This window comes from Thermobia domestica, chromosome 7 (assembly GCF_964235325.1).
Source record: "Thermobia domestica chromosome 7, izTheDome1.hap1.1, whole genome shotgun sequence".
NCBI lineage: Eukaryota > Metazoa > Arthropoda > Insecta > Zygentoma > Lepismatidae > Thermobia > Thermobia domestica.
The window spans coordinates 207,419,015-207,442,613 of NC_137460.1; the positions used below are offsets into that span (position 1 = coordinate 207,419,015).

Below are 23,599 nucleotides of genomic sequence, written 5' to 3' on the forward strand. Positions count from 1 at the left end.
AGGCTTGCCTGTCAGATAGAAAATTTGCAATTAGCCGGACATATGCGAGAGGTAAGAGCCGTTGAAGTTTGTAAAGCAACCCTTCATGCCACACTGTATCGAAAGCCCGTTCAATATCAAATGAGATCAGGACTGCCGGAAGAAACTTGTTGTAGTGGTTGATGAGCAGTGAGGAAAGTTTGAGCAACTGATCCGATGTAGAAAAAGAGGTTCTAAAGCCGGCTTGTGAAAGTGGAAGGATATTATGACGTTGAATATAAACATGGAGCCGCTTCACGATAATGCGTTCAAAGGTCTTACTGAAAGCTGTGGTGAGGCTGATGGGCCTGTATGAAGTGACCTGGCTGGGATCTTTCCCAGGTTTGAGAAAGACGACTATTTTTGCTAGTTTCCAGGCAGGTGGAAAAAAGCCTGTGGTGAGGATGGCAGTGTAAAGGAATGCAAGCAATCTATGAAAGAGAGGCGGCGCTTTGGACAGCTGGCGGTAGCTTATGGAGTCCACTCCCGGAGATGTATTACGTTGATTGGACAGAACAGAGGTGATATCTGCTGGGTGGGGTTGAGCTCCATTGTCGGGAGGCTGACGGGCGAAAAGCGGTTCGAAGAGAGGCTGATGCGGGGCGCCTGCTGCAATGATATGTTGGTGAGTCGGATGAGTGAAGATGGGATCCATGTGTGGCGTAAAAACTGTTTGAAAATGGTCGGCGAAAGCTTGTGCTGTGTCTGCGTCTGTTGCTGGAGTGGTATTATTAATAATAAGTGGATATTGCGATCGAGTGGATTGTGAAGTAAGTCGTTTAAATAGGGCCCAGAATTTATTTGGATTTTGCTCGGTGCGTAGTTGATTGCAGCAGGAGCGCCACGTGAGACGTTTCCTGGCTATTATGAATGAATTGACCATACGTTGGAATTGCTTGTGGAGATGGAAAAAGAGCGGATCTCTGGTGCGCTTATATTCCGTAAGATAGATATGAGACCGAGCTAGAAGCGTACGGGCATATGGAGGCAGAGGGGGCCTGGAAGGATGCGGCGTGTAGGTAGGGACCGCCTGGGCTGTGCCACGAGTAATAGCATCAGTGAGCGTTTCCGTGAGTTGGAGAATGGAATCTGATGTAGAGAGGTCAGTGCAGGCACCTGCAAACGTCTCTGTGATGGATGATTGATATTTCGTCCAGTCGGCCCGGTGAAAATTATAGTTTGCAGACGGAGTAGTTGGAATAGCATCACGGCCTGGTTGAGCGATGGTGAGTAAGACAGGAAGATGGTCGCTGCCGATGGTCCCCAGGACTTCAACCGTTGCAGATGGTAGCAGGTTGTGGGTGACAAGTACTACATCAGGCGTGGTGTCACTCATAGGACGAGTTGCCTGTGGGATTGGCATGAAGGATGCTTTAGTCGTAAGTAGGAAATCTTCAAATCGGTGTCGTTGGTCGGCGGTACGACGGGAATAATTGAGATCTGCCATAAGTATGTAGGTGGTGAAATGGGTATCGAGATAAGTCAGAAAGCGGTAAGGGAGTGGTTGTGTGGAGCGTACGTAAATGGTGGCAACGGTAATGATTCGATTGGCAAAGTAAACTGTAGTAATGACGTTCTCCGGGTATAGACCAGCATTAATGGGCGTAATATGGCGGTAAGGTAAGGAAGGTCGGACAGCCACAGCAGCACCACCTCGAGCAACAGTCGGCGATAGATCTGAACGAAGCAGGTGATAATGAGGAAAATAATATGGCTCGTTGCGTTTGAGGAACGTTTCGTTCAGAAGAATGCAGTCTGCTTGATAAGCTGTGGCCATCGTTTCAAGGAGAATACGATTGGTTGTCAGCGAGCGGACGTTGGAAAAGAGGAACTTTAGCGGACGCCTGCCTTTCGATCGGAGATTCATGATGGTGGATCAGAGTGAAAATGGAAATAAGTTGATAAACCGGAATAAGTGGCTGCCATATGGAGGTGGAAGACATCCATGGCCGCTTTGGTAGCGTGTGTGAGAATGGCTTCACGCTGGTAAGGAAAGATATTTTGTAGGACCAGTGTAACAAATTGAAGCACATTCTCCACTGTTGGTGGCGGCGGGAGAGAAGTTTGAGTGCCTGTTGATACTTGAGCGGCCGGATGGAGTCTAAGAGGTACAACTGTTTCCGGTTTATCAGGTAATGGCTGTGGCTTCTTCGGGCAACGATACGAGTAAGTAGGATGGGGACCATCGCAGGTATTGCATGTAGCCGGCTGTTGGAGATTGGGGCAGCTTTTGACCTTGTGGGACCCCTTGCACTGTGGGCAGATCGAAGGCAACGTGCATTTGTTGGTAGGGTGTGTATTGTATGAAAGACAATTTTCACACCGCAACGGGACTGGAGGAGGAGTACGGGAAGGCTCCACCCGGTGGTGGCAGCGATAGATATAAACTCCGTTGCGGAGGATATTGTCAATTAGATTTTGGTCATCCGTCAGGATGCGCACCATATACGTGGGCCCGGTAGCATTTTTGATGCGAATGGCACGTTTAGGATGAAGACCTTCCTCTTTAAGTTCGTCCAGAATGTCTTGCTCTGTCAAAGCGGGCTGTACTCCACGGATTACCGCGGAGAGAAGAGCGGTGCGACGAGGTGGTGGTGGTGTCTTTGAAGTGGTGGACGTCAGTAGTTGGATTTTGGCATTGGGGCCAAACATCGCCGGTCCTACTTTATGGATTAGCTGTTGATATAATTGAGGGTTAGTAGATTTAAGAAGGATGCCATTCTGGGTTTTCAGTAGCTGTTTTAAATCCAGTCTATTGCAGTAACGCATAATTTGCTGGTAGAAGGATTTGATTGTTGAGTAAGCCGGGCTGAGGTTGGTAAAGAGAATATTGAAGACAGTGGGAGTGTCGGCACTCATGTCCATGATATTTTCGATGGAGGAGGCTGGTGTAACTTGTGGAGAGTTACTGACGGAGGTACCAGGAGTTGCTTTGGGTGGACTCTTCAGAACTTCCGTGTAGGATGGCTTCGGTGGAGAGCGAGAACGGTCACAATCACGAGGGGGCGAGCCCTCGGAAGATTGAGAAGAACTAGTTGGTTTAGTGCGCTTCTGGGAGCGCGGAGTATCCCTCCGAGGTTCTCGGGGGGGGGATCCCATTATAGTAGAAGGTAGGACCTGATGTTTGCCCTTGGTTGAGGAGAAATCCGGGGTCTTAGGCATGTCGTCGTCGTAAGGGAGACGTCGGAAAGGCGAGGCCTTTCGTCAGTCGAAAGCCGCCGGAAAAGAGGATGCTAAGAGATGAGACTATGAAAGATATAAGGACGATGTTCAGACAACTAGTGAAATTGGCGAAACTGGCGTACCGCTAACACCGAAGTGTTGGGTCACCAACTAGGTGAAAATTAGTATAGTGCCTGACGTTGCGCAAAAACACTAAAGTGTAGCGCCCCGTTCAGGTTTGAGCGGACTTGACAACTAAGTTAGTAATCAACAAAGCCCTAACTAACTTGTGCGGCTCGGACCCGAAGGCCGATGTCGATTGGAACAATCCTCCGCACAAGAGAACAACGAACTAAACTAATGAACAATTAGCCTAATAGTAATCGCACGACTTATAGACTTTCGACTCTAGTCGCCAGGTGAGTATGGCGAAACGGTCACGGTCACGGTCACAGTAATGTTGAAGTTTTGTGAAGAGTATCGGGCCGAAGCCCCTGACTCCATGAGTAAGATGGCATAAAGAGTATAGATAGATGTGCTGGTGGCTAGTTGTGTATTACTATTGCTTTGTTATGTCTGGAAGTCTACATCTGCAACTGTCGCAGAGTAGCTGATATTGTTATTACGAGCTATGGAAAGATATTAAATGCGTGGCGTGCGATGAACATTCCGTAGAGCGCATTCGGTGCCGATGGTGGCTATAGCTGGATTAACATGTCTTGGTAAAGTATGCCAGAACTTATGATGGAGATGCCGTAGAACTTCTCTAACAGGAGGCAGCTCTAAATCTTCCAGAATTTGTCTGTTGCGTGTATATCTGTCGTGACGAGTGATGATGCGACCGGCCCTGGTTTGCACACTTTCGAGTGTTTGAAGAAGGCTATTAGAAGCATGTTGCCAGGCAGGACATGCATAAGAAAGTGTGGACAGGACTATCATCTTAAATATGTGCACGCGAACCTCATGAGAGATTGAACTGCAGCGAAAAATGGGGTACAATGCCGAGATTTTCCGTAATGCTCGTTGCTTTATATCTTTGATGTGTGGGGCAAACGTGAGCCCATGATCTAATGTCACACCCAAATATTTCGCATGCGTGGCGTGAGGAATGTGTGCGTTCTCATATATTAGATTTCGAGGGGCGCGGATGCGTCTTCTACTGTGGATGACAGCGCAACTTTTGTCGGCATTTACTTTAATTCTGCAGCGCCTTGCCCATTCCTGAAAACTGTCTAGTTGACGTTGCATATAGATGTAGCACTGTGCAAGTGAACTACTTGTTGTGAAAAAAGCGGTATCATCGGCATACGTTGCGAAAAAGCAGTTTGGTAAAGTCGGAAGATCTGCTGTATAGAGATTATATAAGAGCGGTGAAAGTGCAGCGCCTTGTGGGACACCTGCTTTAATTGGCCTAGACGAGGATTTGACACCATCAACCGACACATGAAATGATCTGCCAATTAGATAAGAGCGAAGTAAATGCAGAAAACGATCCGGAAAACCTTGAGTGTATAGCTTATATAATAATCCAGCTAACCATACTTTATCAAATGCTTTTGACACATCCAGGTATACTCCAAGGGTGTGGTGTTTTCTATTGAAAGCCACTGTTAAGTGATCAACTACTCGTACGAGTTGGGTAGTAGTGCTATGTTGAGCACGAAACCCAAACTGATGGAAGGGTAGAAGATCATTGTTGGCGACATGTTGTTTCAACCTCCAGAGGAACACACGTTCAAATAATTTACTTAAGTGTGACAGAAGACTTATCGGCCTATAGTTTTCCGGAAGTAGCGGATTCTTTCCGGGTTTAGGGATGGTGATGATACGAGCTTCCTTCCAGGTCTTTGGGAAGTAGCATATTTGAAAGATGGCATTAAATAAATATGCCAAAAAGACCAGTAATTTTCGAGTTGGATGTTTCAGTATCACAGGTCGAATCCCATCAGGCCCAGGTGCTGTCTTTGTCGGTAGACATTTGATGTGTTTTTCTATTTCCCGAGGTGTAACTGGGTTGATGCCATGTGTAGGGTTTTGAGTTCGTATACTATATAAGGTAGTTCTAATGTGCTGGTGGAAATAAGGATCAAGTTGGCCTCTATTGGGCTGGAACTGTGCTTGCAGGGAGTCAGCGAAAGTAGCTGCTTGCAACTGCGGGTCTTGAGTCAGTCCTTGTGGTCCTTGGAGGACTCTGGCTTTGGAAGCATTAGTAGCCCGTTGGAAGGATTTAGAGTATGTCCAAATTTTACGATCATTTACTGTGAGGTTGCGAAAAGTATCTTCCCAGTACTGTTGGTTTTGTCGCTGAGTCAGCATCTTGATCTTTGCACGCAGTTTATTCCACAGTGTCTTGTAGGCTGGATGTAGTGTGTGCTGCCAGCGACGTCTAGCCCAACGTTTTAAATGAATATAGAGTTGCAGATGTAGACTGTCGCATTGACCTGTTTGCGTTGGAGAGATTGTAGTAGTGGAGCTTGCTGCCTCTGCTGTACGAAGTGCTACAGTGATATGAGAAACTGCCTGATCGATGTCCTGAATGGTGGCGGGCCGATCTCTTAGGTCAATCAGTGTGTTTAATTCTTGTTTAAACAAATCCCAATCAGTTTCTATGTGTTTAAGAATAGGAGCAGTGTGGGCGATGCTGCGGTGGGAGACATGAAAAATAACTGGATCATGATCTGAGTCTAGGTCCGAGAGAACATATGGATGAGTACTAAAGGATACGTTTTTGCAAAGAGCAACGTCAAGCACGTCAGGTTGGCCGCCAAATTTGGGATAATGAGTTGGATCTGGTGGAGCACTGATGATAAAGTTGGACGTGAGGAGATATTCGTGTAAAGCGTCTCCAGCAGTGTTTGGAGTAATGGAGTTCCATTCTCCATGCTTTGCGTTAAGGTCACCAGCTAAGATAACTTTGGGCCCTAAATTTGCGATGATGTCGAAGTCGGTCGGTTCTAAATGTGTGGCCGGAGACCTATAACCAGTGACCAGTACTAATGGAACTCCTGGAGTTATTAGCTCAACACCAAGTGCCTCTTAAGTAAGTAGTGGTGGTATTGTAACCGACCTTACTGGTAATGACTTTTTGATTATGAGCAGCAATCCTCCTTTCTGTCTACCCACTCTGTCCTGTCTGTATACAATGTAATTAGATAGGCGCCAAGAAGTGATGCGAGCAGTAAAATGTGTTTCTTGGATGAACATGACATCAACTCTATGCTTTATTAGAAAGCGAAGAAGCGTTTGTTTCTGCCCCTCAAGACCATCTGCATTCCACGTGGCAAGTATAAGTGTGTGGTGTAGGACGCCGGATTTAGAAACAGCCATCGTCAACCATTTCCGCTATTGTTTCGATTACTGCTGCAGCCTTGGAAGCTGAGTCTGCAGCTTGTCGAAAACGTGTGATACCACGTTTAATGTGTGTAAGTATTTTACGGAAATGTAAGCCCTTCAGAAATGAAAGAACTGATTTTAAGTCAACATCTTCGTTAGAGTTCTCTTGTCGGACGGCAGTAACTGGTTGGTTGTGAGAAGAAGTGGGAGCTTCAACATCATTGTCATCCTTAGTCACGGGTTGTATATTATCAGCAGTGGGAATGGAAATTTTCTCTGAGGATGGTGTGGGTAAATTTTCCTTAGGTATACCTGGGTGTTTGTTCGGATGTTGCACCGGCAATTTGAGAGCTTCTGAGTAGGATTTAAATACCGGACAGCCTCGGAAATTTGCTGGGTGATCTCCCTGACAGTTTGCGCAGGTGGCGGGTGTGGATGTGTCTGGTTTAGTACATGACTGTGTAAAATGTGATTGCCCACATTTGAGACACCTCGGGTGGGCTTGGCAGGTGTCTTGTGAATGCCCCAAGCGTTGACATCTGTAACATTGCAAGACTGAGGGAGGCTTGTAAGGTTCAATTTGAACCCGGTAGTGAAGCAAGTTGTTTATAGCGTATATTTCTTTGACTGCTGCAGTTCGTTCTAAAGCAACCAAGAACAGTGGCATCATTATTTTCTTGTCATCCGTCTTGCTTTTACGAGACATTTGGTGGACGCTGGTTAGTTTGTACCCCAGTCGGGAGAATTCTTCCTTTAGGTCGCCTAAATCTGTGTCAATAGGTAGTTTTCGGACAACTACCTCAATAGGTCGTTCATTTTTTGCTACACCTGTGGCATACTCAGTCTTCGTTTGCTCACAGTAAGTTTTGATGGTGGTATAATCATCTTTGTTGGACGCTTGAATTCGAATGCGCTCTTTATTTGGTTGTGCTAATGGAGGCTCCTTTAATGCTCGTGACAAGGTCTTTATGAAAGTATATGTATTTGTGATGCCGTATATGAAAATGGGAGGAGGCTTATGACTGGGCGGCTGTTTTGGCGGAGCAGTATTATTGCTGGCATTAGCATTATCTGCTTGGGTGGAAGACAAAACATCAAACCTATTGCTGACTGGGAGTGGCGGATAGTCTGCTTTCTTAAGGTTTTCCAATGAAGACCTACGTCGCTTTAGTGTTCCCACTAGTGTAAAGTCCATATCTTCAGGCTTGTTTGAAGTAGCCGGTTGTGAGGCACTTGATTGCTTAAGTGTACTTTGTTTTGATTTGAGCTCCCCTGGAATGGCTGTTTGCTTCTTCTTGCCCAAGGGCAGAAGAAAGTCTTCGGGTTTGTATGTGGCTCGGATTATTTTGTCCCTAATAGCAGGAATCTTCGTCGATTGAGATTTTTTCTCAGATTTGGTGGATGTCTTCTGAGAAGCCATCTTTATTGTTAGAGTAGGGGATGGCGCCAGCTTACAAGAAAGGTAGTGGCGTTCCCAATAAATGGTATGAACTTAGAGCAGTGCTCTAAGGTTTTAGTTTGTCAAGGTGCTTTTCCTCCGAGGAGGAAGCACTACGAATCGTTAGCCGGTAGAGTTGCCAAAGTCGTCAACGAATTTTAGTTATCTCTGCCTCCGAAGAGGAGAGTATCAAAATAAATCGTAAGCCTAGAGAATAGCAAGGTTGTCAACAGTTAAGATCAAATCAGGGTGTCAACCTCCGTGGAGGTATGAAAATACAATTCGACGGTTGTTTCCTAAACCCCAAAGAGGCAAGTATTCCAACCGTATGTACGAAGATCGCGAATAAAAATAACAATTGGGGATGGACACACTAAGTGACTTGATTATTTTTCTCCGCCAGCTACGGATACCCTATTTTTTTTTACCTGGTTAGAGATTCCAGGTGGCCAGTTCAAAATGACAACATTACTTCCACGGGATTCGAACCGTCTACCTTCGGTATACAAACTCGTTGCTTTACCTAACTGAGCTATTTGCTCTCTTGGCGAAAGCACGCTGTTTTCCAATTTATAACACTAATGTTTCCACAGCTGTGGTGAGAGTTAGTGGTGTTAGACACCTTTCATTCAATCCAAAATAGATATGGCCCAAATAAATGTAAATCTTAGACGCTGCTATTTGGTTCCAATAAGTGCTTTCATTTTCATGCTTGTGTAGTTTGTGGTTCTATCTCGATTTGAAAATGCACTACTAGCATGTATTTAACAAGTCCCTATACATACATTGCTGCTACGCAACCCATCCGCCATGTTGGTGCCATTCACAACATCCAGTATATATTGCATGAAAATAGGAAAATTACATTTATTAAAGCAATCTCAATGTTTCATCAGCTTTTCATGAATTATTTACCAATCATTCCATTGTCAAATGTTATAGTTTTCGTATTGTAAACAGCCAGAAAATTGTTGCATAGCAATAGTGCGCTCACAGATAGAACAGTTTCGGTTTGCGTTACACAGTTGGAAATAGGCATCAAATATCTTCAAGAAAGCACAACCAACTACATATACGTACATTTCGAAACATAAATAGCTGTAAACTATACCATAATCATTTTATTCCTCTCAGTTGTGCCCATGTTCAAGACGTAAAACAAGAAGAAATGCCAACAGATGGCAGTAGATTGCTCACCGATGGTAGTAACCGAGTGCAGGCAGGTAATTTCTTGTCATAATATAAACATGTTTCTATTTTCTGTGTTTTCTATTTCCTAGTGACTTTTCTGCCTACATTAAAATGAGTACTAGTGCAGAAAACACATCTATGTTTGTGGTATAATTGTAACCTCTCACTGTCGATTCGTTGAGGCAGTTTGATTGGGCAAATGACTTGGATTTCATGAGCATACTTACCTGGCGTAGGGGCTACCGCGATCAGCAAGGCGGTTCCCCCGGGGTGAGATCCTTCCATTGCACTTCGGTTGGGTTGACCCCTGCGAATACCCCAAACGTGGGTATCTCGGGAGCGTAATTTTTGTTAGTCGGGACTGCGTTCGTGCTGTCCCGGAATAAAACAATTCAAACGTAGACACTAGTTGGCAAGCTCAGTGGTACAGTGCCCACTACTATGGTTTCGGTTTGTAGTTGTGGGTGTTACTCAGACTTTCATAATCATCCGTCTTGTGTAGCCTTTAAACTGTGCCGTGCGTGTAAAACTGAAACATTTACCACTCTGACTTGTTACAGATAAATATCCTGATTCATACGAAAACTACAGAACGTGATATATCCAAGCAGTCCATCTATCCAAGTACTAACACTGCTTCACTTTGGTGATCGAACGAGGACTACTATTCGCAACGTAGCATGGCCCTTCGCTACATGTTACTTCATTTTCTTCCAAATGTGGCAGGCTCAGTGCTAAAGCGCTTACTTCGAAACCCACACAAGTAAATTTGTGGTCAACAATATCGTGTCCGTGGGATTTCACACACATTCTCATTCCACCAAATTTTTCATCATCATCATTCACTTGACTTACCTCTTACTTTTGTCCCAAGATTTTTTTTTAACTCTCGCCAAGTGGAAATTTGTCAAAACGTTTTGGGATTGTGTAAAAATGATGCTTTGGGTAATATTATCATGGGTGATGAGACATGGATATTCCAATACGACACCAAAACAAAGAGGCAATTGGCACACGTCGACGTCGCAAAACACCATGGTCATTGTATTTTCTGACATTAGGCGGATCGTTCATCGTCAATGATTGGCGATCAAAGACGAGAGTTTCAGGAGCTGGTCTGATGTGGCAAATAATGGTCTGAAGCCGGCCTGCGTGACTGGAAGGATGTTGTGCCGTTCTATATGTATATGAAGCCGTTTCACTATGATCCGCTCGAAAGTCTTACTAAATACTGTAGTGAGGCTGATGGGTCTATACGAGGTGATCTCCGTGGGATTCTTGCCTGGTTTAAGAAAGACAATTATTTTAGCTAACTTCCAGGCAGAAGGAAAAAAGCCTGTGATGAGTATGGCGGTGTAGAGGAGTGCCAGCAATCTATGGAAGAGAGGTGGCGCGTGAGACAGCTGGCGGTAGGTGATTGAGTCCTCCCCCGGTGAGGTGTTGTGTCTGTTAGAGAGTACTGAATGAATCTCTTCAACAGTGATAGGCTCTAGGAGACTAGTGCGAGCTGGAGGCGGAGGTGCGAAAGTCGGTGCCAAGAGAGGCTGATGTGGAGTACCTGCTGCTGTGATATGTTGGTGACTAGGATGAGCGAAAATCGGATCCATATGTGGTGTAAATACTGTTTGGAAATGGTCGGCGAAGGCTTGAGCAATATCTGCATCAGACGCTGGAGCTGTATTATTGATGAGAAGCGGGTATTCCGGTCTATTGGATTGAAAGGTAAGGCGTTTGAAGAGGGCCCAGAATTTTACCGGGTTTTATTCCTGACGGAGGTGGTTACAAGAAGCGCGCCACATGAGACGTTTTTTGGCGATGATATAAGAATGGACCATACGCTGTAGTTGTTTATGTAAATGTAAGAAATGGTGGTCCCTGGTGCGTCTGTATTCTGTAAGGTAGCCCTGGGAGCGGTCTAAAAGCGTACGAGCATAAGGAGGTAGAGAGGGCCTTGACTGAGGCGTAGTTGCTTTAGGAACTGACTGGTCTGTGCCCTGAAGGATAGTATCGGTGAGCGTGGCAGCAAGTTGGGTGATGGCGTCGGAGGTAGTAAGATCGGGGGATGTACCCGTAAGTTTCTCCGTTATAAAGGTTTGATATTTGTCCCAGTCCGCCCTATGAAAGTTATATTTAGTAGACGGTGGAAGGGGAGTGGCATCACGGCTAGGGCGAGTAATGGTGAGTAGGACCGGCAGATGATCGCTCCCGATGGTCCCCAGGACGTCAACAGTGGAAATGTTGACCAGATTATGAGACACTAGGACTACATCGGGCGTTGTGTCAGTAAGCGGTCGAGTGGCGTGCGGTATTGGCATGAAGGATGCCTTAGTTGTCAAGAGGAAATTTTCAAATCGTTGCTTTTGTTCTGCGGTGCGTGATGAATAATTAAGATCCGCCAGGAGTACGTACGTATTAAAATGCGTATCCAGGTAGGTAAGAAAGCGGTAGGGTAGTGGTTGAGTCGACCGGACGTAAATTGTGGCAACTATGATAATTTTGTTGGAAAAGTAAACGGTGGCAATGACGCTCTCCGGGTATAAACTAGGATGAATATGTGTGACATGGCGAGATGGTAAGAAAGATCGAACGGCCAGCGCAGCGCCACCCCGAGCAACAGGTTGCGGAAAATCTGAACGGAACAGGCGATAGTGGGGGAAATAATAAGGTTCTCAGCTTTTTAGAAAAGTTTCATTGAGTAGAATACAGTCCGCTTGGTACGCTGTTGCCATGGTCTCCAGTAGAACCCGATTCTTTTGTAGGGAGCGGATGTTGCAATAAAGCAAGCGGATCGGGCGTCTGTCTTGCGGTCTGTGATTCATGATGGCGGATCTGAATGAAAGTGGAAATAGATTGATAGGCCCGAGTAAGTAGCAGCCAAGTGTAGGTGAAAAATATCCATGGCAGCTTTAGTGGCGTGGGTAAGTATGGCTTCCCGCTGATAGGGGAAAGTATTCTGGAGTACCAATGTAACAAATTGAAGTATGTTTTCTACCGTTGGGGGCGGTAAGAGAGAGGTTTGGGTGCCAGTGGATATTTGTGTTGCCGGATGAAGGCGAAGAGGGACGACAGTTTCTGGCTTGTCAGGGAGTGGTTGTGGCTTCTTCGGGCATCGGTAAGAATACGTTGGGTGGGGACCATCGCACGTGTTGCAGGTTGCCGGCTGTTGTAGATTTGGGCAGCTCTTCATCTTGTGGGACCCCTTGCAATATGGGCACACTGTGGGTAATGTACATTTATTAGTGGGATGAGTGTTGTAGGACAGACAATTCTCACACCGCAACGGAACTGGTGGCGGAGTGCGAGATGGTTCCACTCGATGGTGGTAACGATAGATATATACTCCGTTGCGGAGGATATTGTCGATTAGATTCTGGTCGTCGGTTAGTATGCGCACCATGTAGGTTGGCCCATTTGCGTTTTGAATCCTTATAGCCCGCTTTGGATGTAGCCCCTTCTCCTTTAGTTCCTCCAAGATGTCCTGCTCCGTGAGTGTGGGATCAACACCACGAATCACGGCCGACAGGAGAGCAGTACGTCGAGGTGGTGGTGGTGTCTTCGAGGTTGTAGACGTTAAGAGTTGGATTTTGGCGTCTGGCCTAAACATTTCCGGTCCCACTTTATTGATCAGTTGTTGATACAGCTTCTCATTAGTGGTTTTTAGAATAATGCCGTTTTGGGTTCTGACAAGTTGTTTCAAATCTAGCCTAGTGCAGTAGCGCATAACCTGTTGGTAGAAAGATTTAATGGTTGCGTAAGCTGGGCTGAGATTCGTGAACAAAATGTTGATGATAGTTGGAATGGATGAATTGGTGACACCAATGTCCATAAGATTTTCTACCGAGGTAGCTGGCGTAACTGCAGGAGAGGTGGTAGTAGACGCACCGGGGGTAGGCTTAGGTGGACTCAACAGTGCTTCGGTGTAGGATAGTTTAGCAGGAGAACGGGAACGATCTCTATCACGAGGGTGTGAGCCCTCGGAAGATTGAGACGTGCTAGAAGCTTTCGCGCGCTTTTGTGTCCGTGGAGCATCTCGCCTTGGTTCTCGCGGGGGTCCCATTATAGACGAAGGAAGGCCTTGATGTTTGCCTTTGGCTGATGAAAAGTCCGGGGTCTTTGACATTGCGTCGGTTGATAGTGACGTCAGAAAGGCAAAGCCTTTCTTCGGTCAGGAGCCACCGGAAAAGATAAGACAAAAGAATGAAGATATGAAGGAGATAATGCAGATATTCAAAGAAAAATAAAGAATTTGGTGTAACGCAAACACCGGAGTGTAATGCGTACCCGGCTAGGATTAGTAAGATGTCTGACGTTTCGCAAAACACTAAGTGCTGCGACCCGTGCAGGGTATAAGTGGACTGTCAAACCAAAGTTAGTAATCAGCAAGCCCTAACTAGCTTGTGCGGCTCGGACCCGAAGGCCGATGTCGATTGGAACAATCCTCCGCACAAGAGAACAACGAACTAAACTAATGAACAATTAGCCTAATATTAATCGCACGACTTATAGACTTTCGACTATAGTCGCCAGGTGTGTATGATTAGAGCTTTTTTTTACCTGCAATTTCATTCCCAGTCGAAACTGGGCGGGCCACAGAAGGTAACGCCTTCTCTGGGGCCAGTGAAAACGGAGTTGTTGGTATCTTTTGTTTATAGATGGGCTCAGGATGCTATTAAATGGACAGTTGTATATTCATTATTATATCTAGGGATGCGGTAGAAGAAGTGCATGAGCGTGGATGAAAACCCAAATGTGGAGGATAGAGGTTACGGATTATAGATATGCGGATGGCAATGATATATTCGACGACGTGGGTTATAGGTAGCAGTGGCCTCTTCTTGGTCATTTAAAGCGAGTAGATGGTCAACTGGAGGATAGGCATGCCGTGGTTGTGCAGGAGTCTGGTCTACTAATTCACCAAGGATAGGACGTCCTTCCGCTATACGGCGCTGTATGTAACGAGTGCGCAGGCGATACAGATGGGGTAAGAGCGTGGGAATGGTGGTGCGGCGGTAGACCTCTTGAGTAGGAGTATGTGGCGGTAATGAGTATGCAAGCCGCAGAGCATGACGTTCCAGGACTTGTAATTTGTCGTAGAAGTGCTGTGGAGCTGACAACCAGGCAATATGACCATGTGTAAGGGCAGGGCGGACAAAAACTTTGTACGTATGGAGAATAAGTCTAGTGTTGAGACCCCAGTTGGTGCCGCAGAGACAGCGCAACAAATTTATACGACGTCTAATCTTAGCTTGTAAAAGGGAGAGATGGGCGGTCCAGGTAAGGTGTTTGTCAAATATGACGCCTAGATATTTGACACTGTTTGACAAGGTCAACGGTGAGTCAAGATGTGTAAGATGTAGACGCTCGGGATTTCTAGTTAGACAAAATTTGTTGCGGTTGCGGGCGAATAATGCCATTTGGGTCTTGGAGGGGTTTAATTTCAGCTTCCACTTCAGACACCAGCTGACGAGCTTATCGAGGGCTGGTTGGAGAGTGATGTTGATACGATCAACAGAGGAACACAAGGCGATATAGGCGGTGTCGTCAGCAAATTGGAGTGCGTGGATGGGTGGCCGAGGTTGGGGCATATCTGCTACATATAAGATGTATAATAAGGGGGAGAGCACTGAGCCTTGTGGTACACCAGCGCGAAGAACAAAATGGTGGGATTGAGCCTGGTTAATTTGGATATAAGCTGAACGTTGATGGAGAAAATTTGCTATGAGGCGAACGTACGGTAAAGGAATAATACGTAGTAGTTTGAAAATAAGGCCTTGATGCCACACAGTATCGAATGCTCGTTCGACGTCAAATGAGATGAGGACAGAAGGCAGTCGTTTATTCAAGTGGTTAACCAGGAGGCTGGAGAGTTTGAGCAGTTGATCAGTAGTGCTGAATGATGGTCTGAAGCCAGCTTGCGTTGCGGGTAGAAGATGATGAGTTTGGAGATAAGAATGAAGGCGTGTGACCACAATACGCTCCATAGTTTTGCTGAAGACGTTAGTTAGACTAATTGGGCGGTATGATCCGACGTTGGTTGGATCTTTGTCCGGTTTCAGAAGAACTACTATTTTGGCGAGCTTCCAAAGAGCTGGAAAATGGCCAGTCGTGAGAATAGTAGTATACAACTGAGCGAGCACATTATGGAATTCCGGTGGGGCTTGCCGAACTTGGTTATATGTGATAGTGTCGGCCCCAGGTGCTGTATTGCGGCGTCGACGAAGCATAGTTACTATTTCAGGACTAGTGATTAGAGCTGTCAAGGAATTAGTCGGATCAGGTTGATGGGCCATGTCAGGTGTAAATAATGGTCGCTCAGGATTACCCAAAGTAGTAATATGACGGTGTGATGGATGGGAAAACAATGGAGCACTGTGAGGGGTGAAGACAGCCTCAAAGTGGTTAGCGAAGGAGACTGCTTTGTCAGAATCCGTCGTAGGGACGTTGCCATCAACAAGAATAGGATAGTGGGAGCCCCGGCGTTGGTAAGTAAGACGTTTAAATAAGTGCCAGAATTTAGTGGCATTGGTTTCGTTGCGCAACTCGTTGCATGAGGTTCGCCAGTCGAGTCTTTTCCGGGCTATGAGGTACTGTTTGACCATGCGTTGGAACTGTCGATGCAGTATGAGAAAGTGTGCATCGTGAGTCCGCCTGTATTCAGTCAAAAGGGCATGTGACCGGTGAAGGAGAATGACTGCATGAGGTGGTAAACTCGGTCGATGTGAGTGGATTGAACGTTTCGGTACTGCATGTTCAGTAGCCCCTGCAATGATTGTACTAAGAGACATGGAAACATGGTCAATGTCGTCTAAAGATGAGATTTCGGTGCGAGTAAAAGCCAGTTGCTCAGAAATATTGGTTCGATATTTCTCCCAGTCGGCTTTGGCGAAATTGTAGGTCGCAGAGGATGCTGGTGGTTCCTTGGGTTTGGTGCCAGGAGGAGTTATTGTAAGCAGAACTGGGAGATGATCGCTGCCAACCGAGCTAAGTACATCCACAGAAGAGTTGGGGAGCAGATTGTTACTGACTATAACCACATCAGGTGTGGTGTCACTCTCAGGCCGTGTGTGGTGGGGCAGAGGAATACAAGAACTATGCGTGGTATGTAGGAAGTCCTGGAAACGCTGTTTCTGCGCCGAAGTGCGTGAGTGGTAATTAAGATCTGCAAGAACTACGTATGTTTTGAAGTTGACATCCAGGTAAGTGAGAAAGCGGTATGGCAAAGGTTGAGTAGATCGGACGTATATGGTTGCCAGGGTCAGAGTAAGGGCTGGAAAGTAGACGGTGCTGATGACGTGTTCGGTGTACTGGTCAGGATACGGTGGTATGACGTGACGACGAGGTAAGGATTGTCTGATGGCAATGGCGGCACCACCTCGAGCAATGTTATTAGGGAGATCACTACGTAACAGGTGGTAGTGTGGAAAGTAGTACCGGTCAGTTGGCTTCAAAAAAGTTTCATTGAGTGCAAGACAATCAACGTTGAGTGAGGTCATAATGTTTTCAAGCAATACCCGATTAGTCTTGAGCGAGCGGATATTGGAGAAGAGCAATTTTACTATCTTATTTCTGTTCCCCGCCATCTTGATCAGGAGGTGTAGATTCAGAATGGAAATGAAAATGGGAATATAGGCCGGAATAAGTGGCTGCCATATGGATATGGAATATGTCATAAGCAGCTTTTGTTGCATGTGATAGAATGGCGTCGCGTTGAAACGGGAAAGCATTTTGTAAAACTAGAGGGATGAACTGCAAGACATTTTCGACTGTGGGAGGTGGAAGTAAAGAGGTTTGAGTGCCAGTCGAAACACTTGTATGTAGTCGGAGCGGCACCACTGTCTCTGGTTTATCTGGCAGCGGCTTCGGTTTATTTTTGCACTGATAAGAGTAAGTGGGATGGTCGCCATTACAGGTGTTGCACACAGGAGGTTGTTGAAGGAGGGTGCAGTTTTTGATCTTGTGTTGGCCTTTGCAGTGTGCACAGATGGATGGAAGAGTGCATTGATTGGTCGGATGTGAGTTGTAGGTGAGGCAGTTTTCGCATCGTCGAGAGAGAGGTTGTGGCGTGCGAGAAGCCTCAACTCGATGGTGACAACGGTAAATAAAAACACCATGTTGGAGAAGATCATCTATGAGTGTTTGGTTGTCAGTAAGCAGTCTGACCATGTAAGTAGGACCTGTTGCATTTTTGATGCGAAGTGCACGACTGGGATGGATATCATCAGCCTTGAGTTCGTCTAACAGTTCTTGTTCGGTGATGCTAGGGTCAACGCCACGAATCACTACAGACAGTAAAGGGGTTCGTTGAGGTGGAGGTGGTGTTTTCAAACCTGGAGATTGTAGTAACTGGACTTTTGCATTGGTGCCGAACATGGCTGGTCCGACTTTGTAGATGATATGTTGATAGAGATTCGGGTTTGTAGTTTTGAGGATAATGCCATTCTGTGTTTTGATTAGTTGTTGTAAATCAAGGCGAGTGCAGTAACGGACCAGTTTCAGATAGAAAGATTTAACATTATGGAGTGCTGGATCCAGCTGCGTGAAGAGAATGGTGAGGAGCGCAGGATTCGGAGTAATACCAGTCATAGGTTGGGCAACAGAAGTGCTTGCGATAGTATGGGAATCAGATTCAACAGAAGCGGTCTTGGAACGACTCTTGAGAGCCTCAGTGTAGGATGGTTTAGAGGGAGAGCGAGAGCGTTCGCGGGCCCTAGGTGGGGAGCCATCGGAAGACTGTGAGGTGCTAGGTGGTTTGGTGCGCCTTTGTGAACGTGAAGATTCCCGACGTGATTCCCTAGGCGGTCCCATCGAGGGTAATCCTTGATGTTTACCCTGGGAAGAGAAGTCCGGTGTCTTAGGCATGAGTCGTCGTAGATGACGTCCGAAAAGCCGGAGCTCTTCTTTCGTCTAGTAAGATTGAGATCACTACCAATAAAGGATAAAGCAATACTCAAGTAATAATATGGTTTGAGATCACTACCAATTAAGGATAAAGCAATACTCTGATCAACGAAGCTAGATGTTAGTAATAATTAGTTGGCGTGCTCGCTAATCACAAAGTGATGCTGCTGTGCCAAATTATGAGCGAACTTTCGAACCAGGTAGCAAAAACAAAAGACAAAGAATTCACCACAATGCCAAGCACGAGGTAAATGCAAAAATAAATGTTCCCTCCGAAAGATGAAAATCTTTCGTCTATCCCTTTAATAGAATGACTGCACAAGTCTCAAGAATACGTTTGCAATACTCTATCACCGTTTGTGCAGCGAGAACTATAAGTAGGGTTAGGAATATTTAAGTATCGACGAGAGCATCATCATCATCATCAAAAGCAATTTCATTCCCATCCGGAGATGGGCGGGCCACGGAAGGTTACGCCTTCCCTTCGGCCAGAGTAAAGACAAAACTTATGGAAAAGAGAAGAGATGATGGTAAAAGGATGTAATTAAGTTTTTGGCGTGTATTATTCAGCCTTTGTGCCCAGCTGGAGTGAGATAGTTAATTAAATTTGTGTCGTTAGACGAGGAAATATTTACGGAAAAGCAGTTATGATGGATAGATGGACGGATGGCTGCGATATATGCGCCGTGCAGGGTTGTATTCAGCGGCATTTGTTTCACGTTCATAGATGGCAAGTAGGTGGTCCAGGGGTGGGTACGCTCTCCGTGGTATTGCCGGGGTCTGCTCCAATAACTCTGCTATAATGGGGTGGTTGCCGAGTATGTGTTGCACAATATAACGAGTGCGCAGACGGTATATATGAGCCAGAAGAAGAGGCATAGATGTATGATTGTATACGACGGCAGTGGATGTTCGGGCTGGTAATGAATAGGCGATGCGAATAGCTCGGCGTTCAAGGACTTGGAGGCGGTCATAGAAGTATTTATTTGCTGAAAGCCAGGCAAGATGTCCGTAGGTGAGGGCAGGACGGACGAAGACCTTGTATGTGTATAACAATAGTGAAGAATTTAGGCCCCATGTAGTTCCTTTAAGTCGATTCAGCAAATAAAGACGCCGGCGGATGTTGGTCTCTAGAGTTTTTAGTTGCGCTCGCCAAGTAAGGTGGCTATCGAAATGAACGCCGAAGTAGGTAGTACTGCTGCGGAGAGGGATGGTGGAACCCATAACATTGATGCAGAGACGGTCCGGATTGCGTGATGGACAGTACTTATTTTTCTTAGGCCCAAAGAGTGTCATTTGGGTTTTGAGCGGGTTGATTTTCAATTTCCACCGAAGGCACCAGGCAAGCAGAGTATCAATGGCAGATGGAGCTGGATAGAAATTCGGTCAACAGAGGACCCCAAGGCAAGGTACGCTGTATCGTCGGCGTATTGCAGTGCGTGGACTGGTGGTGGTGGTAAGGGCATGTCCGCGACGTACAGTATATACAAAAGAGGAGATAGAACGGACCCTTGAGGTACGCCAGCTCGCAACGTGAATTCGTGAGACCGTGCTCCATTGAGTTGGATAAAGGCCCGCCTATGGGTTAAAAAATTGGCAATAAGGCGGACGTAGGGAAGAGGTAGTAGTTGTGTGAGTTTGTAAAGCAGGCCTTCGTGCCAGACCGTGTCAAAGGCACGTTCTATGTCGAAAGAAATTAAGACCGAGGGAAGGTTCTTGTTGTAGTGGTTGACTATTAGAGATGATAATTTTAAGAGTTGGTCATTCGTGTCGTAGAAGGGACGAAAGCCTGCTTGAGCGATCGGAAGGATATGGCGCCGTTCCAGATATATATGTAGCCGTTTGACGAGGATGCGCTCCAAAGTTTTGCTGAAGACTGTGGTGAGACTGATGGGCTGGTATGAAGTGATCTGAGTCGGATCTTTCCCTTGCTTGAGGAAGACTATGATTTTGGCTAGTTTCCATGCAGGAGGAAAAAAGCCCGTGGTGAGGATGGCTGTATATAGGACTGCCAGCAGTGTATGAAAGAAAAGTGGTGCGTGGGATAACTGGCGGTAACTAATTGCGTCCACGCCCGGTGAAGTGTTGCGTCGATTTGAGAGAGCTGTGTGGATATCGTCTGTGGTAATCGGTGCAAGAAGGCCGGTAGAAACGGTAGGTTGAGGAGCGAAGAGGGGTTGATAAAGTTGGCGGTGCGGATCACCAGCTTCAGTGATATGGTGATGGGTAGGATGACTAAAGATTGGAGCCATATGCGGAGTGAAAACCTGCTCGAAGTGAGTGGCGAAAGCTTGGGCTTTAGCGGCATCTGTCGATGGAGCTGCATCCTGAAACAGAAGCGGATATTGTGGGTTGTTGGTTTGAAATGTAAGTCGGCGAAAGAGAGTCCAGAATTTAGTTGGATTGCTTTCAGTACCAAGTTGATTACAGGAGTTCCGCCATGTTAGTCGTTTTCGTGCTATGATATAGGACTTAACCATGCGTTGGAACTGCTGGTGCAAATGTAAGAAATGCGGATCCTTAGAGCGGTTGTATTCGGCAAGGTGGTATCGGGAACGTGCCAGAAGAGTGAGAGCCCTGGGCGGAAGAGGAGGCCGAGATTAATGAGCTGGCTGCTTAGGGACTGCATGTTCAGTGGCTCGATGGATAGCATCACTTAGTGTGGTGGATAACAAGTTGACGGAATCAGCACTAGTAAGGTCGGTAGGGGTACCGTCAAGCGTTTCTGTCAGGTATGTTTGATATTTATGCCAGTCTGCCCTACGAAAATTATAAGTAACAGGTGGTGGTACGAGGGCTGTGTCTCGCCCAGGGTTGGCAACCGTAAGGAGAATAGGAAGATGGTCACTGCCGATGGTCCCTAGAACTTCAAGAGTTGAAGACGCCACTAGGTTGCTTGAAAGGAGGACAACATCTGGCGTAGTGTTACTGACGGGGCGAGTCGGCTGTGGAAGCGGCATAAATGAGGCTTTGGTAGTCAGGAGGAAATCCTGAAAGCGCTGCTGTTGCTCTACAGTACGAGATGTATAATTCAGGTCTGCCAGGAGCACATAGATTTTGAAATGTGTGTCAAGATAGGTGAGAAAGCGGTAGGGTAGCGGCTGAGTCTTGCGCACGTAGATGGTAGCCACGGTGATGATTTTATCTGCGAAATAGATGGTGGCAATAACGCTCTCCGGATATGCATCAGCGTGAACAGGTGTAATTGACCTATAGGGTAGCGATGACCTGACAGCCACTGCGGCACCCCCCGAGCAATGTGTTGAGGGTGATCTGAGCGCAGGAGGTGGAAATGTGGAAAATAGTAGGGCTCAGATTGTTTCAAGAAAGTTTCGTTGAGGAGGATGCAGTCCACATGATGAGCCGTGGCTAGCGTTTCTAGCAGTATGCGGTTCTTGGGCAGGGAACGGACATTGGAAAAGAGAATATGGAGCGGTTTCCTTCCCATCGGTCTTTGATTCATGATTCCGGATCACAATGGAAATGGAAGTAAGTAAATAGTCCGGAGTAGGTAGCAGCCATGTGAAGTTGGAATATGTCGATGGCGGCCTTGGTTGCATGGTTAAGTATGGCCTCCCGCTGATACGGAAACGTATACTGTAACACAAGGGTGACAAATTGTAAGATATTTTCAACTGTCGGGGGCGGGAGGAGAGAAGTCTGGGTGCCTGTCGACACTTGTGCCGCAGGGTGAAGACGGAGCGGGACGACTGTTTCCGGCTTATCTGGTAGAGGTGGCGGTTTCTTTGTGCATCTGTATGAATAGGTAGGGTGGGGACCATCGCAAGTATTGCATGTGGCTGGCTGTTGAAGGTTCGGGCAGTTTTTAACCTTATGGGACCCTTTGCAGTGAGGACAGATAGTGGGCAGAGTGCACTTATTGGTCGGGTGCGTATTATAGGATAGACAGTTCTCGCATCGCAACGGAACTGGTGGTGGAGTGCGGGAAGGTTCCACGCGATGGTGACATCAATAGAGATACACTCCGTTACGAAGAAGATTGTCTATCAGTTGCGGATCGACAGTGAGGATACGCACCATATAAGTGGGGCCATGGGCATTTTTGATTCGAATCGCTCGTTTTGGATGTAGGTCTTCCTCTTTTAGTTCAGCCAAGATATCCTGTTCTGTCAGGGTGGGGTCAACACCACGAATGACCGCTGAAAGAAGAGATGGACGACGGGGTGGCGGTAGTGTTTTTTGCTGAGAAGTTGTTAATAACTGAATTTTGGCATTAGAGCCGAACATGGCAGGACCGATTTTGTTGATTAGGTTTTGATACAGTTGTGCATTGGTAGATTTAAGGATGATTCCGTTCTGAGTTTTAACCAGTTGTTGTAAGTCCAGCCGAGTGCAATAGCGCATCAGTTGCTGATAGAAGGATTTAATCGTGGAATATGCCGGATCAAGATTGCTAAAGAGGATGTTATGAGCGGTAGGTTTGCTTGCACCGACATCCATAAGATTTTCAGTGGAAGAAGCTGGTGTCACTTGGTTAGAACCGCAGTGAGATGCACCCGGAGTTGATTTGGGAGGACTTTTCAACGCCTCGGTATATGAGAGTTTTGGCGGGGAGCGAGAACGGTCTCGATTTCGAGGAGGTGAGCCCTCGGAGGACTGAGAGCTCCTAGGGACTTTGGTACGTTTTTGAGAGAGAGGTGCGTCGCGCCGAGGTTCACGAGGGGGTCCCATAACGGTGGAAGGAAGGCCCTGATGCTTGCCCTTGGAAGAAAAATCCGGAGTCTTAGTCATGTCGTCGTCGTAACGAGGACGTCGGAAAGGCGAAGCCTTTCGTCAGTCGAGATCCGCCGGAAAAAAGGACGCTAAGAGATGAGACTATTAAATATAATAGGACGATATGCAGACAACTAGTGAAACTGGCGTACCGCTAACACCGAAGTGTTGCGTCACCAACTAGGGGGATAATTAGTAGAGTGCCTGACGTTGCGCAAAAACACTAAAGTGTAGCGCCCCGTGCAAGTTTGAGCGGACTTGACAACCGAGTTAGTAACCAACAAAAGCACTAAGTAACTTGTGCGGCTCGGACCGGAAGGCCCATGGGAAAAATCCTCCGCACAAGAGAACAACAAACTAAACTAAGAAACAATTAGCCTAATAATAATAGCACGATTAATAGACTATCGACTATAGTCGCCAGGTGAGTATGACGAGAGCACGCGGTTTTCCGGTTTATATTATCTTTGTTTCAACAGCTGCTGTGAGAGCTGGTGGTGTTAGACACCTTTCATTCAATCCAAAATAGATATGGCCCAAATAAATGTAAATCTTAGACGCTGCTATTTGGTTCCAATAAGTGCTTTCATTTTCATGCTTGTGTAATTTGCGGTTCTATCTCGATTTGAAATTGCACTACTAGCATGTATTTAACAAGTCCCTATACATACATTGCTGCTACGCAACCCATCCGCCATGTTGGTGCCATTCACAACATCCAGTATATATTGCATGGAAATCGGAAAATTACATTTATTAAAGCAATCTCAATGTTTCATCAGCTTTTCATGGATTATTTACCAATCATTCCATTGTTAAATGTTA

At 46.3% G+C, this 23,599-nt stretch overlaps 1 non-coding gene across 1 annotated transcript; it reads left to right on the top strand.

Annotated features, from left to right (window-relative positions):
- Nucleotides 1-9,361: 9,361 nt before the first annotated feature.
- LOC145691165 (U1 spliceosomal RNA) lies at nt 9,362-9,523 on the top strand. Its single transcript, XR_014132375.1, has one exon. It is a non-coding gene; the product is annotated as a U1 spliceosomal RNA (small nuclear RNA).
- Nucleotides 9,524-23,599: the final 14,076 nt, after the last annotated feature.